Consider the following 20,079-nt stretch of genomic DNA (forward strand, 5'->3'; position numbering starts at 1 on the left):
CACGCTGATGGCGCTGGCCCTGCTCGAACCTGCTGGTGATTGGGGCCCATGCCGGCTGTGGGTGCGAGCCGTGGCTGCTGCCCCGATCGCCCCTCAGGAGCAGGGGGAGGTGAAGAAGCCCTGAGGGATGACTGGGGCCAGTGCCAGGCACTGGCAGCAGGTGTGAGCAGGGCCGTGGCAACAGGTGCAAGCGCCAGGCAGGACTGTGGTGCACAGGAGCAAAAAATTTTCAGTAACCACCAGAGGCTTGCCCCAATGACAGCAACCAGCATCCTGCCTTGGTCTGGCGCCCCTGCTCGCTTGCTCCACCATCCCGCCACGGTTGACGCTCACCATGTTCCGCACGCACCCCCTGGTGGTCAGTGCACATCATAGTGACCGGTTGTTCAGTTGTTCTGCCCTTCGGTATATTTGCATATTAGCCTTCTGTTATATAGGATTTGCAATACAACTCAATAAAAACAACAAAATCTGTTTAAGAAGGATAAAGACATTTTCCCAAAGAATACATACAGAGGGTCAGCAGGTACATGAAAAGGTGTCAACATCACTAATCATCATGGAAATGGGAATCAAAACCACAGTGGGATATCACCTTGCACCTCTGAGAATGACTATTATAAAAGAGACAGGAAATAACAAATGTTTATGAGGATGTGAAGGAAAAGGATCCTAATTAACCACTGGTGAGAATGTAAATTGGCACTGCCATAATGGAGATTCCTCAAAAAATAGAAACAGAACTACCTTATGATCTAGTGTTATACTCCTAGGTATTTATCCAAAGGAAACAAAAACACTAACTCGAAAACTTGTCTGCATGAATGTGCCATTAAAACAGATCTCATGGTAATAATAAAGCTACAAAATACATAATAACATGAAATAATAAGCAACAATAAAAAAAGATGGGGTGGGTAGTCTGAGAACAATTTCATAGCGTAATGAGCCTTCATTGTGTGGTGGTGGTGGTGGTGGTGGTGGTGGAGTTTGTGTGCCAGTATGAGTGTATTTGTGAGTATCTAATTCTATAGTAAAAGAACATTTAACATTAATTCAGCAGAAATATTTCAGTAATCAGTGATCTACTTAGTTTTGAAATTCTTGGGTTCTCTTTGGAAACACTGTTTAAAACTGCTATAGAACTTTCCTCTACCCTACTTTCTGGAGCATATCTAAGAGATAACTTTATAGGGTGTGTTTTTTTTTGTGTGTGTGTGTGTGTGTGTGTGTGTGCTAATAACACTAATCTTAGATACTTAGAGCCTTTAATTATAAATGGAATATTTTCTGTTCCCACTGAGTGTTGTAAAAAATGAAATACAACCACTACGGGAAAAAAGTATTAATCAGATCAGTTCAAGGTCAGAACTTAAGTGAACTTAAAAATCAAAACTATACGCCCTTAATGTGATAATATGTACTTATACAGAGCTTTGTGGTTGATGCCATCAACCACTTTCCAAATCTTGCCAATAATATTATTGCCATAAAATTGGAGAGTTGATTAGGGGTTACTTAAAACAGTAATCTTATCCGTTAGAGGATTTATTTAAATCTAATTTAAAGAGTTTTTTAATATTTATTTTAACAGAAGTGTACTTAGAAATTTAAGATTAGAAAACAGTTTCAAATGAGTTCTACTGAATCTAGAAGTTGGATATGTGCCTTTTTTCCAAGGTGATCGTATGTCCCTTAAGGCCAATTTGTCATTGATAAAACATTTGTCCAAAATCATTGATGGTATTTTGAGAACCCATGATCAATCAAGCTCCCCATTTGGATAGGCAACTATTATTTTAGTGATGATAGGTGGATATGCTATTTTCAGGTTAACTTTAATGATGGCTATATTTCTGAAATTGGAAAAATACCAGGATGGTATAATGTGCTTTTGCCTTATCTTACAATTAAGTTCCTATTGGAAACTCAGCAAAGGAAATCGTCAAAGGGTATCTGGAGGACTTATGAGATTTTTTATTTTGTGCTAATGGCACTTTCTTATGGAACAGTTTGAACATACTGCCAATAATGAAACTGGATATTTATAAAAATAAATTGCTGAAGGTTTTCCCATTTTGAAACTATTTTTTGAGGCACCAAAACCATGATGCCATTCTACTATTTGAGAGTCTATGTGTTCTTCTTGGATCTCCCAGCTCTTCCCTTCTCTATTTTAGCCATGGATACAGAAGCTTTTCACTTAACCATTTGTTCATTTATTTACCAACAGTTAATTGAATATCTGTTCCCAGGCACATTTTACATTGCACTAAAATTGGTTATTTAATGATTTATCTCTTTTTATCAGACTTGAGAATCTTTATCTTAATAGCTAGACTAACAGCTAATATTTAATACATTTTATATACTTACTTGTCAAACAAATACATGAATATGAAGATTCAAGAATGATTTTAAAAAATGAAGGAAAAAGAGACACCTAACATTTATTTGGCATGTAATATATGTTAGATGTTTGGTGAATCATTTCACTTAATTTTTTTTCATTATTTTATTCAACTTTTAGAGTAAATCTTTAAAGAAGTATAAAAATAATAGAATCATTAGGTCATGAATGATTTTAAAATTGAGGACCTGCATGAGCTTTCTTAAGGATGAATATAGATAAAGAAGAGAAGAGGTCTGAGGACTGAGCTAAAAGACATTCTGACATTTAGACATTGGGGTAATGAGGATGGTCCAACAAAAGATCTTGGAAAAAATAGCTAATGGAGTAGGAGACTTAAGTGCCTTGTGTCCCCAAAATTAAGAAGAAAGTATTTCAGCAGAGGGAGTCATCAGCATTGTGAATACTGCCAGCGGATTAAACAGGATGGAGGCTGATGATTGGGCTTATTGATGAGGAAGTTGCTGATGACCTTGTAGAGAGTGGTGGCAATAAAAGTCCATTTGAAATGGGTCCAAGAGAGAATGGGAAAAGAGACGGAGAGAGTAGGTATAGTGAACGCCTGTGTTTTGCTCTAAAGACAATAGCTTATGGGAATATGTAAGATTAATGGAGTGGTTATCACTATTAAAGATATTATCACATGTCTTATGTTTCTGAGAATAATTCAATAGAGAGGAAAAAAATATTTTTTAATCCTCGCCTGAGGATACTTTTACCATTGATTTTTCAGGGAGAGTGTAAGAGGGAGAGGAAGACAGAGAAAAACATAAATGTGAGAGAAACACATTGATTGGTTGCCTCCTGCATGCACCCCGACCAAGGCCCAGGCTGGGGAGGAGCCTGCAACCAAGGTATGTGCCCTTGACCAGAATTGAACCTAGGACCCTTTGGTCTGCAGGCCAATGCTCTATTTGCTGAGCCAAACTGGCTACTAGGGCAAGAGGCAAATTTTTTAATGCAGGAGAAAGAGGATCATTTGCTGGAGTAGGGTTCTTCAGTGAAGAAAAAAATATGGAGCCCATTGCACAGGTAGAGCATTTGATTCTATAAGAATATATAGTCATTATAACAGGAGAGGTGAATAGCATATGAATTAAAATGGGGAGTGCTGATAAATTTGGAAGTGGGATCATGTAGAAATTCACTCTTTTCAATTTCTACATAAAATAAGGAGCATACTCATTTATTGAGAACGAGGAAGGCAGTTGCTATGGGTGGAATTGTGTCCCCTCACTCAGTTCATATATTAAAGTCCTGTCCTCCAATGTGATAGAATTTGGAGATGGGACCTTTGGGAGAAAATCAGGTTTAGACAAGGTCATGTAAATGGTGCCTTCATGATAGGATTAGTGCCCCTAAAAGAAAAAACACCAGGAAGGTGGGTTCAAGATGGAAGTAAAGGAAGATCCTGAACTTGCCTCTTCCTATGGACACACTAAAAATATAGCCCATATAGAGCAACTCTCTCTGAAAAGGACCTGAAGATTAGCAGACAGCAGATAAAGCATTGGAACTCACACAAACAGAGCAGCAAAAAAACTAAGAAGTGAAGATGGCTTAGGGGACCTATGCGACAACATCAAGCAGAATAACATTTGCATTATAGGGGTCCCAAAAGAAGAGAGAGTCAGAAAAATTATTTGAAGAAATAATGGTGAAAACTTCCTAACCTAGAGAAGGAAACAGACATTCAGATACAGGAAGCCAAAGAGATCCATATCAATATACAGTACAATTAAAATGTCAAAAGGTAATGATCAAGAGAGAATCTCAAAAGCGGCAAGAGAACAAAACAAAATGCGGTCATAAAAATATAGAACTTTGGATTGTGTTAAAATTTAAGTTGTTATCAACTTGGAATAGATTGTCATATACATAGGATGTTATATGAAAACTTCACAAAAAGCAAAAATCACAGTAGATACACACACACACACGTGCACACGTGCGCATGCACAGACACAAGAAAAACATCTAAACATAACACTAAGGAAATTCATTAAACCACAAGTGAAGAGAGAAATAACAATAAGGAACAGAGAATAACTACAAAAATGTCTAGAAAACAATTAACAAAATAGCAATCTGTACATATCTATCAATAGTAACTTTAAACATAATTGGACTAAGTTTAATAACTGTCCTAAAACTCTTCCACAAAATTGAAGATAAAGGAAAGTTTCCAAACTCATTTTACAAAGCCAATAGTACCCTAATACCAGAACCAGAAAAGGATACCCCTCTCCCCACCAAATAAATAAATAAATAAATAATAGGCCAATATCCTTCAGAATAATTGACCCTGTTGTATATATGCACAATGGAATACTACTAAGCCATATAAAGAAGGAAACCTTGCCATTTATGACAACATGAATGTACCTTGATGTTATATGTTAAGTGAAGAAAGTTGGAGAAAGACATATCATATGACTTCAGTTATATGTGGACTCTAAAAAAAACCAAAAACCCAAAGGAACAAACAAAACAAAAAAAAACTTCATAGATGCAGAGAACAGATGGCGATTACCAGAGGGCGGGGGCTTGGGAGAAAGGCAAAATGGGTGAACAGTTGACATGTCATTATTCTGTGGGAAGTTGGGTTGTTGGAATAAGGCTGACTGAGTAGCTCAGGGAAAGACTATTGAGTGAAACATGTTATGGGGCAAAAATCAAGTCAAAAGTTGTTTAACATTCTGACTTTAGGAGTGGAGCATTTTAGTGCACAGCGGTGTGAGGACACTCCTTCAGCCCCTTGTCATACCAAGCCAGTTCCCTCACCTGTCAGAACAGCAATCAGAATAGAGACATGTCAGGTTGCTCCAGGTCCATAAGCTTGTGTTCTCTTAGCCAAAAGATAAGGCAGCAGTAGTGGCCAGGCCACATTCTGCTTTGGAGAGTAGGAAAAAATGGTTGATGTGTGTTGGTGGGGAGGGACGGATTTGAAGGATTACTATTTTTCATAAAAGTCCTCGTCAAGTTTTGCGTCTTTATGTACATATGTGTTGGATCTAAAAAACTTACTAAAAACTATAATGAGGTCCAATTCTTCACAGTAATTCCACCCTTGAGAATCTACCATAATAAACTAATCCTAAATATAGAAAAGAACTTTACACTCACAGAAGTTCATAGGATCATCATCAATAATTGTGAAAAAGTGGAAACAGAATATCTACTCAGAAGGAAAGGATTAAACGAACCATGGTACACTCACTTATTAAAATATTATTTATCCACTAAAAAAATTTACAAAGATTATGTAAGGACATGGAAAATGCTAATGGAATAATGGTAAGTGAGAAGAATAGGCTATAAAAATCATATGTACAGTTATATTTGTCATCTATACTTTTGATACACATTCGTGTCAAAGGCTTAGAAGATAAAACACCAACACAGAAAAACTAGTTGAAGGTAGCCGGTAGGAAAATTGATCTTTTGTTTTTACTTGTCTCAATTTTCAAATGCCTATTCATAAATGTTCTTGAATGAAAAAAAAAATGTTATACAGAATAACAATAGTGTATGTAAATGACAATAATGTACATTTAATCTATGGAAAAAGAGGAACTGTAATAATACAAGCTTGACCCCCTTAAGTCCATCGCCATTAAAACCAAGGGAACTCCCAACACTTCAAAAACATAATTGAATGTTCCTATTACAGCTGCTTTAGGAATAACTTTCGAAGTGACGCTTGTAATAGAACCTAAAATAAATAAATGGTCTAGATAGGTGCAGAGCTGGGTTTGTTCTGAATCACTGGACTGGAAAGCTCTGTTTGATTAACCAGCACGGGCAAGCGGGAACTTAACTTGAATCTTTGGTTCTGTTGTGTCCATTTTGCTTATTCCTTTTGAAAAAAAAACATTAACATCGTATTGGGAAAGTGTGGGGGTGGGAAATTATGGACAAATGTGTTTTAGATTAGAGACCCTTCTAGACTACGGCTCCAAGGTGAAATTAGTCATTGGCACGAACGCTCCTTTTCAAAACTGTTTATGGTGCAGAAGCAATGGCGTGTGCACGCGCCAGGTTTTCTCAGCTTCTCACGTTTCTGTGCAATCACGTGAACCGAGATTGAGTGAGGAAGTGGCAGCCAGGGCTTCTAATTTGTGACCCACTAACATAGTATTTTTTTCTTTTTAAATGTCTGAGGACCTGGTTGCTATTAGTGCATAGCTTTTCCGAAATGTTTAAAAGCACAATAAATAGGCTTTCTTGGTTATTGCCCTAAAACTAGGGTTTGAGTTCAATTTAAAGAAAAAATAAAACCTGCCATTGCAGCAACATGCATGGTCCTTGAGGGCTTTAGGCGACTCCTAGAATAGGCTGGTGACTGCCAGGGGTGGTGGAGGCGAGGGTGAAGTGGGTAAAGGTGTCCAAGAGGTACAAAGGCACAAGCTTCCAGTAATAAAATAAATGTCCTGGGGGTGTAATGTGCAGTAACATACCATATTGTGTATTTAAAAGTTGCTAAGAAAATGGATCCTAAAAGTTCTCATTAAAAGAAAAAGAATTGTAACAGTGTGTAGTAATGGATGTTAACTAAACTTAAGTGGCAATCATTTCCTAATAAATAATATATATCAAAACATTATTTTGTACACCCAAAACTAATGCAATGCTATATGATAAAAGATTAGAAAAGCCAAAATAAGTAATGCTTTTGGATATATAAACCTGAATAACACTGATAGGCTACACGATATTGTATATAATTTTACTCTTAAAAATGTTTTTATTGATTTTTAGAGAGAGAGGAAGGGAGAGGGAGAGACAGAAACATCAATCGGCTGCCTCCTGAATGCCCCCTACTGAGGATCGAACTGCAACCCAGCATGTGCCCTGACCAGGAATGGAACCGGTGATCTCTTGGTGCATGGGACGATGCTCAACCCACTGAGCCACACCAGCTGTGCTTACCTTGCCCTTCTTTTTCAAATGTAGCATTATTTATTATTTATTATAAAGGTAATAATAAAAATATATGAGAGGTCTATGTATTTTGGACTTTTGCAAATTTTACAATAGACACATGTAATAGATCAGGTCACTACATTTTGGCTCTTCTCTCTCTCTCTCTCTCTCTTTTTTTGCATTCCCAGTGAGATAATTATATTACAGGAATTTGTACATTCTGTCTGACACTATCTACTAGTTTTACTTTCAAACTAGACTGCTGCCTTCAGCATTGTGCAATGCTTGGCTAGCATCATGTTTTGGCTGGGTCAGGAGATTCTTGTGTTATACATTATTACAATAGCTTGTATTATTGAGTCCAGATATGTTTATATGCGTCTTTCTTGTTCTCAGTTTCTGGAGGTTAATCGGTCTAGCGGTGTTCTTTTCTTTGCAGAAAGGAATCTGGTAACTCTTCGCAGTGGATGTAACTGGCATGAAAAATGGGGAAAAAATAACTGAATGAACTCTTTGGAGAAAAAAACTGCTAACTGACTCAAAGGAGACTCAAAAAATCTCAAGTTAGAAGAACTTTAAAAATAAATTCTTAGCGAGGACATGTTTTTATTGATTTTTTAGAGAAAGGGGAAGGGAGAGAGAGGGAGAGATAGAAACATCAGTGTGAGAGAAACATCAATTGGCTGCCTCCTATACGCACTCCTGAACCCACAGCCTATCGTGTGCCCTCACCAGGAATTGAACTTGCAACCTTTTGGTGTAAGGGACAATGTTTCAACCAACTGAGCTCCTAGTCAGGGCTAGAGGAACTTTTTCTTAATGTTGAGTCCCTTCACATTCTTTCTGAGTATCAGAAGTCAAAAAAACAAAACAAAAAACAGTGTTCAATGAAAAGTTCTTTTTCTTAAAAAAAAAAAACTAGATTGATTTTAGAGAGGGAATGAGAGAAAGACATCAGTGATGAAAGAGAATCATTAATTGGCTGCCTCCTGCATGCCCTACACTGGGGATTGAGCCTGCAACACGGGCAATATGCCCTGTACTGGAATTGAATCGTGACCTCCTTGTTCATAGGTCAACACTTAACCACTGAGCCACACCAGCCAGGCAATAAGTTCTTAAATACATAAAATGGTGTATAGGCTTCTGAAATGGAAACTAGCTCTGTATTTGGACAGCAAAAGAAGAGCAGCACAGCCAGTGGAATGCAGTGGCTGGTAGCATTTTTCTTGGTTCATCAATATGAACACAGATTAATTTATCTTGAAAGTTCCAATCAATCTGGTTTTCACAGAAAGGGCTCCATTGTGATCTCTGTTCTAATATAGCCAATACACAAGATGGAGCAAAATTAGATTTATATTTGTATGGAAAATAATACAATAATTAATAAGTAATAATACCAGAATAAACTCTGTGTTTTACATACTCACAACCGTAAAGCTATTTTTGCACAACCCTATACAAATGCTTATCAATCACTGGACACAATTTAATCAGTTTTATTTTTATCTCCTATTGCTCCTTTAAATTTTTAGTTGGGGAAAGCTTTTATCTGTACACCAGATGAAAACTTAGCCAGTCCCCAAATGTTTGTGCTCATTTTAGCAGTATGCCATTACTTTAAGTGGTAAGACACAGTGCTAAATATGCTAAATTAAAAAAATATATATAATCCAATGTAAAAAATTAATTAGAATCTTGACTTTTAAGCCAGATGAAGAGACCCAGGCCTGTAGATGGGGAACAGGAAAGGGAAGCTCATGAGTAACTTGCCTGGACTTGGACTCATCAAGCTAAGACCATGCCATGGTTGAGAGTTAGAAGGAAAGAAGGGGACATAGGGAAGGGAAGTCCTTTCCTGGCGCTGTCTTTGTAAGCTGGCTTCTCAGTGTGGTCCTGGCAGCTGTGTGTAGCTGATGCTTTCTCCCGTGGGAGCTCGGAATCCCCCGAGTGACCCTTCTCAGTGGCGGTGCTCACAGCATAGGCCACCCCTCTCCTTCAGCCCACAGCCCCGGTGCTGAGAGAGCTGCATCTTGGTGCTACATCCAAGTCCTTCTGTGCTCCAGGCCAGCTCTCTCCTCCATAAGCCCACATTCGGTCCATGGGAATCACACGCTTCTGAACTTTTACTCATAAAAGAACAGTGATGTTGCAAACATAGCCCTGTGCTCGCTTCGTGGTCCTGAAACAGGCCACTCCCACTTTCTCAGTCCAGGGCACCCCATTACAGGAAGAGCAAGCCCTCCAAGCGCCCCAGCTAAGGACCTTACACACACTGAGACAAGGGATGACTCTCTCCTCTCCTTTCCCCTTGGGGAGTGCAGGTGAGGCTCACGCCCCGCTTTCCCCATAGAAACGTTCCTCACCATAGCCTCTCTCATTCCCTGCATACTCTGGCCCCTTTTTATATTCTTGTTCTGACCGAGGGGGCCAAGAAGTAGGAAACCAGGTTTTGTACGTTTTATTTGTGAATTCCGCATTTTGCCTGGCCCCTGGCTTTGGCACATAGCCGGCTCCTTTTATGTTTCTTGCCGGCACCAAGGCTTCAGTTAACGCACTGTTGTACTGATGTGAACTCTAAGGGCAGCCATGTTACTTTGATCTTAGCCTAATAAAATACAAGATACTAATTTAAATTTGAATTCCAGATAAACAATGAGTAATTTTCTTTGGTATATCCCATGTACTGTTAGAGGCATGTGGAAAGGTATGCATTGTTTAGCTTAAATTCAAATTTAACTGGGCATTCTGTATTTCATTTGCTAAAGTTAAGTTTCTCCTCTCCAATACTCTAAGTGCAAATGAAATATACTTTTATTAACATTTCATTATCTGCAGGTGTGTATGTATATATTTATGTCACTTATATCCAATTTGGATAATTAGGTATAACCTGTACTAGAGGTATAAAATAACTGGTCAGCAAATCTGTTTTGATGTCACTATGTATGGTTCTGCTTCAGGGTCCATAAGACTTACCATCTTCCTGCTACTACACGTGTAATAAACCTGAGCGTAGTGCAAAGTTCATTTTGTCTATGAGGCCTGGTTTTAGAGAGTTATGATCTGATGGAGAGCACTTTGAATAGGCAATGAGCGGCTTGTTCTATTAAACACTTCTTACCTTCTTTTTTTTTCTTTTTTTAAAAAATATATTTTACTGATTTTTTACAGAGAAGAAGGGAGAGGGATAAAGAACTAGAAACATTGATCAGCTGCCTCCCGCACACTCCCCACTGGGTATGTGCCCACAACCAAGGTAAATGCCCTTGACCGGAATCGAACCCGGGACCCTTGAGTCCGCAGGCCGACGCTCTATCCATGGAGCCAAACCGGTCAGGACACTTCTTACCTTCTTGCCTTTACTCTTTAACTCACAAACACTTGCTATTGATGATGTCTTATAAGGTGTTCAAAATGCATTACAAATGCCTCCTATCAAGGCTATCTGATCCCACTGTTGATATTTACTAGATATTATGCTGTGATCATGCTTTTTAATGATAAAAAAAGGGCTGAGCAATGAGGTTACCAAAATCATAGAGCAAGAAAGCGATTCACCAAATCAAGGGCTCTATTCGATGTTTTCCATTCACCAGAGGTTCATTTAACAACACAGTCTCTGTGAGGAGGAGTCAGTTCTGTGTGTTCTTGAGAGCCTGGCTGGTGGCAGATGGAGAGACAGAGGGTTTCCGTAGCAAGGCGGCTGAGGTTTGTTTGGAGTGCAGAGTGCCCGAGAGGAGTGTGGGAAGGTGCTGCATGGAAGAGAGACTTCTCCTTAGCTGTAAATTCTGGAAAATTTTAGCAGGAGATAGCATAGTGGAAAAAGACATTTTTTGGAAATTACCTAGGTGATGCTTTAAATATATAACAAGTGTTTCTGATTATAGAGGGACAATTTTATTTTTCTTTCATAGCCTGAGAGCTCATAGCATTACCACTGTAATGCTTCACTATTTTATTTCTAAACTTGAAAGGACAGGGTCTCAATGAAGTTATCTTATATTTGTGGGAAATGCACAGGATGGAATAGGAGATGATTGTTTTAGAAGAAGCTAATGCGGGGAGAAACTCATACATCATAAACATAATCTGGTCGTTTTCTACCTCCACAGTGATGGAATGGCACTGGCTAGAATAGTAGTATTTATGTAGTGTCGGTGTGCAGCAATGGAAGTCTACTGCAGTGACCACCTCTGGTTCACCTCTGAGTGTAACAGAAGAGGTGGAGGGACTCATAATACTTACGTGAAAAGGAGAAGATTTAAGTGGGACGTCCTAGCTTTCTTCAAATGTTCAGAATGCTTCCTTTTAAGGAAGATGGATGGAATTAGTGTAGTTGAAGAGTATAACCACAGAACCAATGACCTCAAGGACTTGGACCTGAACAAATGGAAGGACTGAATAGACATGAAATGAGATGGGGAAGGCTGTGTGTTTTGGAGTTGGGGTGTGTGGGGGGGGGGAGGGAAGGTATCAGCAGCTTTACAGGAATATTGCTTTAATCATCTTAAAACATTATAACCTTTGAGATTAAACATTATAACCTTTGAGCTGATAATCCCCATTGTATGGAGGAGGAAAATGAGATAGAGAGAAGTGGAGGAACAGGGCAGCTTTCAAAGTGCGGAAGGTGCCTGGAGAGAGGTGCCTGACTCCAGGCTGGTCCTCTTAACAATTATGTTGTGGTGTCTCAGAATAAACCCAATTATAACATGGCCTCTAGTGGCCCTCAGCAGGGAGCAGATGGCACAGGCTTCAAAAGCACAAACACTGAGTTGTAGGAATTTGAAGGAGGAAACATAAGGAACAGAAAAAGGAAAAGACTAGAATTCTAGTTCTGAACACAGACAATGATTGCTGCCTCTTGCTGATTATTTTTGGGGAAGAAATGCATTTTGAATACAGAGACTTTTCTTTTTAGCTAATTGTTGAATTTTAAAAAACTACCTATTTTATTCTAAACTGGAATTGATTCTCTCATTTATCTTAGTTGAGCACAGAGGTAAAATCTTTCCCCCTTAAATGGTTCACTTTTATTTTTAATCATTCTGGCTATCATTTTCATCATGATTAAGAACTTTTAAATTTTGCATTATATACACAACTATCTTCTGTTTAAAAAATAAATATTAAAGATCATTTGAAAAATATAGCAAAGTATTAAAAACATAATTAAGGTCACACTGAGATAACTATGAACGATCTCTTAGTACATTTCCTTTCAATATATTTTCCTTTAGTATTTTTAGCATCCAAATATGTAAATGCTATTTATGGTGGATATTACACTATATTTGCAATTTTGTACTATGCTTTTCTGTGGACATGATAATCATGACATTTTCCCATGTTACTGAATTCTTTGTAAATACTATAATACCCATTCATAATTATTTTAAGCATGCTCCTATTGTTGAACTAACACATAGCTTTGTAATGTCTTTTAAAACAGACTTTTTTGGGGCTTTGTTCAGTGGAGCATTGTTCTGTATATCAAAGGGTGGTGAGTTCCATCCCTGGTCAGTGAGCATGTGGGAGGCAACCTATCTATGTTTCTCTCTCACATCAATGTTTCTCTCTCTCTCTCTTTTCCTCTCTCTCTCTCTCTTTCTCCCCAAAAAATCAATGGGAACATATCCTTGGGTGAGGATTTTAAAAAAATTAAAATAAAAAACACTTTTTGGCACATTACTAATATTTTCTAAATACAGTTATTTGTGTTTAGAATAAAAAGATATGGAGATTGTGTGGTCTCTCATGTGCCAATGTTGCTGTGTGTAATGTTCTCTCTGATAAGAGAGGAAGTTTGCCATCTGATAAAGTCACTTCACTGGAGATCTCTGCTTCATGCTCTTTGACAATTTGGTATCATTAATGCTCTTTTCCACTCAATAAACTTTATCACAAACATCTTTTTTAAAAGCAAGCAATAAAACGATGTGCCCCATGCCAATGTTTGTATTTTTGTAACAGTTTTTTTTTTTTGGAACTTTTATAGGAAGCAATAAATACAAATCTCTCCAAATAACAATGCAAACTTCAATTTTATTTTAATGATATTTTCCCCCCAAAGTGTTTAAGTGTTTCATGTCTTTGTCTTTCAGGGATTAAAACTAAGCTATTGCCATGGTCTATGATGAGCACATTAGGATACGTCTGTAAATTTCAAGTTTTGGGAATTAAATTTGCTTTAAGCTCTGAAAACAGTCTCCTGTGTGTTCATATGTCTAATAAATATATTCTAATACTGATCTCTGTTTATACTTAAACAGATTTTTTTATTTGAATAACAATAACTTTAATAACTTATGACTAAGCTATGAAGATGCTATGTACCCACTTTATTTTCACATATGTATTTAAATCTCACCAATTTTCATGAAGTATTGTGAGAGCTCATGTTTAGGTCAAGTTTATAATACCCAAGAAATAAACTTTATCTTGTTTAACCTGATTGAATAAAGAGGTATTTAGTCAATATCATATTATATTTAAGAGAAACTCCTATGTAATAAGAGATGGCCAATTTTAAAAGTTAAACATGACAAAAATATATCTAACATTAAGATTATGCTGAGTAGAATTTAATCTTTGATAATTTATACATGTATATTTTGATTATAAAATATTTAAATTATACGTATCAACTGCTCTTGCATTGTGGATATTTTGAAGTTTAATAAGAAAAACCCAAGAATTTTGGAGCTGGAAGGGCCCCAAAACTTAATCTAGTAAAAACCTATTAGAAGACAGGAGTCAAATAAGTTCAAGTGACACAGCTCCAGAAATAAGCTTCAGGTTGTCCAACCTCTCACTCATGGATTCATGCCACAATAGCACCTCAGTCACTCTTATTTATGAGGCATTAGGTTACTAAGTTTCTTGTCCAAATATCCTGAGAGAAGGGTGACATTACTAAGATGATGATACAGATTGTTCCCGATTTCACTCCTCCTCACCAGGTGAACAATGAACAACTATTCAAGAAAAACACATCACAGAGAGAATCCTGGAATTGGGGGTGAGGCTGGAGCACCCCCATGAACCATAGAGACCAAGACACACTGCATTAGAAGTGAAAGGGGGTGGTTACTTGCTAACCATACTGCCCCTCCCACAGCCAGTGCAGCACCACACCAAGACCTCTACCTGGAGCCCATGGTTTCTCCAGTGAGAAAAGAAAGCCTCAGATGGACGTCCAGCTCCTCCAGCCTTGTGGGTTACTTACTGGGAGCCCCACTTCAGTCTCACCCATGGGTTTGCAGGGGAATCTGCAAAGGCTAATCACTGAGAATCAATTACGATAGAGAATGGGAGGGTGGGGAGTTCCAACAACCAGTGTACAGATCTTGGCAGACGGAGTTCCTAAATGCAAGGCCCAAGTAGTATTTTGAACCAGTGTATTCCCTCATCTGCAGAGCCAAGACGGTGGTGGAGTCTGACCAGGGAACTTGGCAGGAAATATGTATGCCCGGTTCAAGTCCTCAAACAAGAGCCTTGCCAGCCATGGAACTTGGTCAAGACCACAAACCTTTCCGGCCTTGGAGTTGGTTCTCCCTCTTCGCCTGGACAGGGAAACTATTTGTAACATCACCCGCTGCTGAATAGATCCTTCATCCCATCCAACCAGTGAACTCACCCAGAGCACATGGGAAGCTATGTAGCCCATCCAACACCCTTTGTACAGTAGCTCTTGAACAGACAGCATAGCCTGTGGCTTTCCCCGTCTGCAGGGCAAAACCAGTGGCCCTGTCTGACTAGAGAATTTAGTGTAGTCTGTCCTGATTTTAGTCCCCAAACAATTAGATAGGCCAGCCCTAGGGTCTGTTTTGCTCCCTTGCCAGGGCAGGACACTAATTCGTAGCCCCTCCTACTGCAGAGAATAGCATCCAGTCCTAACATCTATGAAGACTGAATAGAGAACCCAGGCAACTGAAGAGACCATCCTACAGCCTTGTTAGGTAGGAAACCTACAGTCTAATGTCCATGATGAATATAGATGCAAAAATTCTCAGTAAAATAATAGCAAGACAAATTCAGCAGCACATTAAAAGGGTCATTCACCATGATCAAGTGGGATTTATCCCTGGGATACAAGGATGGTTCAACATATGCAAATCAATACATGTGATATATTACAATAAAAAAATCATGATCATCTCAATAGATGTGAAAAAAATTGACAAAATTCAACATCTGTTCCTAAATTCTCTAAACAAATTATAGAATGACTAGACCTCAACATAATAAAGACCATATATAAAAAAACACAGCCAACATCATACTCAATGGTGAAAGCTCAAAAGCTTTCCCTCTAAGATTAGGAACATAACAAGTGTGCCCACTCTCACCGCTCCTATTTAGCATGGTGCAGAAAATCCTAACCTGAGTAATCAGACAAGAAAAAACCCCACCTGTTAATGTAATAAAGAAACTCAGTAACAATGCAGGATACAAAATTAACAACAACAACAAAAATCGGTAGCATTTCTATACACTAAGACAAAATTTCTGAAAAAATAAAGAAAATGATACTATGTTCAGTAGCATCAAAAACAATAAAACACTTGGGAATAAATTTAGCCAAGGAACTGAATGATCTCCACAATGAAAACTATAAGACATTGATAAAAGAAATTAAAGAGGACACAAACAAATGGAAAGATATCTGTGTATTATAGGTTGGAAGAATTAATAATTATTAAAATAGCCATATTACCCAAAGCCATCTGTATATTCATCCCTATCAAGATTCCAATGGTGCTTTTTGCAGAAGTAGATAAGACAATCCTAAAATTTAATTGGAACCACAAAAGATCCCTAATAGCCAAAGCAATCCTGAGAAGAAGAAAAAAGAACAAAGCATGAGGTATCATGCTTCCTGATTTCCAGCTATATTACAAAGCTCTAGCAATCAAAACAGTAAAGCGCTGGCATAAAAACAGACATACTGACCAACAGAATAGAACTGAGAGCCAAGAAGTAAACTGATTCATATACAGTCAACTAATATTTGACAAAAAGCATAGAACACACATGGGGAAAAGACAGCCTCCTCAGTAAATGGTACTGGGAAAATTGGATATTCATAAATAAAATAATGAAACTAGGCCCATATCTCTTCCCACTCACAAAAAATTAATTTGGAAGGTATTAGAAACTTAAATGTAAGACTGAAAACCATAAAACTCCTTGGGAGAAAAAAGCTCTTTGACATGGGTCTTTGAACTATTGTTTGGATATGATACCTGAAGCACAATCAGCAACAACAAAAAACAGGCAACACTCCATCGGACTGAAATGTTTCTACACAACATAAGGAATGTTCAACAAAACTAAAAGTCAACCCAAAATGGGAAAACATATTTTCAAACCAATCATTTGATAAGGGGTGAATGTCCAAAATATATTTTAAAAACTTATACAACTTAATTGCAAAAAAAATTAGTATTCCAATTAAAAATGAGCAAAGGATATAAATAGAATATCTGGGGCATTTTTCTAAAGAAGATGTAGAATATAGAAGAAATAGAATACCTGTGTGGCCAGTCAGTCCATGAAAATATGCTCATTACTAATCGTAAGGTAAATGAAAATCAAAACCACAATGTGATATCTACATTGCACCTGTTAGAATGGCTATCATCAAAACCATGGGGTGTAACAAATGGTGGAGAGAATGTAGAGAAAAGGAAACCTTGTGTGCTGTTGATGGGATGGTAAGTTGGTACAGCCACCATAGAAACACAGTATGGGGTTCCTTAAAAAAGTTAAAAATAGATCTACCTATGATCCAGCAATTCTACTTCTGGGTCTTTATCCAAAGGAAATGAAAACACGATGCATCTCCATTATTTACAATAGCCAAGATGTGGAAACAAACTAAGTGTTCATCAATGTGTGAATGAATAAAGTTGTGGGGATACACACACACACACACACACACACACATACACACACACACAATGGAATAGTATTCAGCCATAAAAATAAAATTTTACCATGTGCAACAACACGGACAGACCTTGAGGGCATTAGGCTAAGTTAAAGTAAGTCATACAGATAAAGACAAATACTGTTTGATCTCACATGTGGCATCTAAAATAAATAGGAAAAGCCAAATCCATCGCAGAATAGATCAAATTTGTGGTTTTCTGTGGTGGGGGATAGAGGGAAGGGGAGCTGGATGAAGGTGGTCAAAAGGTACAAACTTCTAGTTCAATTAAGTTACATTGAACATGTAAGGATGTACATTCACATTTAAATGTTATGAGAGTAAATCCTAAGAGTTTGCATCACAAGGAAAAACATTTCTCTTTTTATCTTTTGTGAGTGTACATAAATGAGATGATGTAGTTTAATTAATACTATGGCAATCTTTTCACAATATATGTAAATCAAATCAATAGACCTGAACTTATATGGTGCTATATGTTAATTATTTTTCAATAAAAGTGGGGGGAATATTCCAAGAGAAATGTATGGTTATAATTTTAATGATATTATCAAACTATTTTCATATTCCCCCAGTTTTAAGATGCCATGTGTGATAAAATTTATGTAATTACAGTAGTTCAAAAAAAAAACCTACCCCCACATTAATGTTATAACATTACTGAATCCAGAAAAAGTAAAGTATATATATCTTAGATTCAAAGATGTGATCACACGTGCTTTTGGGGTTACTTGTTGGCTTTTATACATTTAGGCTCTGTTGAGACGCTATTTAAAGAGACCACTTATTGACCTATTTAAAAAATAGGTATGGTGCCATTTCTTTAAATCTGTCAGTGGGTCCATCTCAAGTCTGAACAGGTGCTTTTACTTGATTCTTTATAAGGATTAATAGAATCTTAAATTCTACTTTAAAAAATATTCAATTTACATTAAGTCAGACAGAGAAAGACAAATACCTTATGATTTCACTTATACATGGACTCACATACAAAATAAAAGAACAAACAAAAATAGAAATAGACTCATAGATACAGAGAACAATCTGAGAGTTGCCAGATGAGAGGGGGGTTGGGGGACTGAGTAAAAAGGTGAAGGGATTAAGTACAAATTGGTAGTTACAAAACAGTCATGGGGATATAAAATACAGAACAGGGAATACAGTAAATAATATTGTAATAACTATATATGGTGCCAGGTGGGTACTAGACTTACCAGAGTGATCACGTCGTAAGTTATATAAATGCCCAATCGCTATGCTGTACACCTGAAACTAATATAATCTTGTATATCAACTGTAATTGAAAAAAAAAAAAAAAGGACAGCCCAGACAGATCATTCTATAGTGAATAACAGTCAACGAGATCCACCCAGGCAGAGCTTCCAAATGCTTTCTAGTAACTCCATTCATTTGGTCATACGGCCCTTTGTTTAGTGATCCTAAACAGAAAGGAGCTAACACCTGATAGGAAGAAAATATCAAAACTGGGAAAATGATCAATATGCTCTGAAAGTTAGAGTACCAAAAAACCTGGAGAGTAATCTTTGAGTTTGAGGAAGTATAGTTCTCTTATGCAATTCCTTCCAAATGCTCCCGAGTAATAAGAATGACCAAAATATTTTTAAAATAAGTTTTGGCAGGAAATATAATATTGCCTGTACCAAGAGCTGCCAGGAGACATTCTCCCATGATGGAAATCCTTTCTAAATCCCATTTCCTTCATAGTTGTTAGTTCTTCCACTTAAAACCAATACAAGTAGAAATAAACATGCAAAAAGACTTACAAAAATTATTGCTCTATGGCCCTATATCTGCAAAAGGCTAGATTAGAGTATTGTTTATAACATGGGAATTACATTAGGGTTTCAAAATCACTTTTGTTGTTGTTAATCCATTGGTTTCTAGAGAGAGTGGGAGGGAGGAGGCATGTAGGAAGAGAGAGAAGAGAGAAACATCGATGTGAAAGGCACATCGGTTGTTTGCCTTCCAACCAAGGCCGTGAATTGAACCTGCAACCCAGGTATATGCCCTTGACCAGGAATTAAACCTGTGACCCCTTTGGTCCCCAGGCTGATGCTCTAACCACTGAAAAACTGGCCAGAGAAAAATCACTCTTTCTTTACTTGAGGTTGTTTGCAAACCATATAGAGAAGATATTGGTCATAGGAAACAGTTGCTACCAAATCTTTGAAAGATACAAAAAGAATAAGTTGATACACCATGACCAAGTAGGATTTATCCCTGGGATACAAGGATGGTACAATATCCGCAAATCAATAAACATGATACATCACATAAACAAATGGAGAGATAAAAATCACATAGTCATATCAATTGATGCAGAAAAAGCATTTGACAAAATCCAATATCCTTTCTTGATAAAAACCCTCAGCAAAATGGGAATAGAGGGATCATACCTCAACATAATAAGAGCCCCCTATGACAAACTTATAGCCAACATCATAATGGGCAAAAACTAAAATCATTTCGCCTAGGAACAGGAATGAGACAGGGATGTCCTATTTCACAACTCCTGTTCAAAATAGTCCTGGAAGTGCTAGCCATAGCACTTAGACAAGAAGAAGAAATAAAAGGTATCCAAATTGGAAAAGAAGACATGAAACTGTCATTATTCGCACATGACATGATACTATCCATACAGAACCCTAAAAACTCCATCAAAAAATTATAAGACTTAATAAATGAATTCTGCAATGTAGCAGGATACAAAATTAACACGAAGAAATCTATGGCATTTTTATACACCAATAGTGAACTTAAG

This window comes from Myotis davidii, unplaced genomic scaffold, assembly GCF_000327345.1.
Source record: "Myotis davidii unplaced genomic scaffold, ASM32734v1 scaffold1012, whole genome shotgun sequence".
In the NCBI taxonomy this organism is placed as follows: domain Eukaryota; kingdom Metazoa; phylum Chordata; class Mammalia; order Chiroptera; family Vespertilionidae; genus Myotis; species Myotis davidii.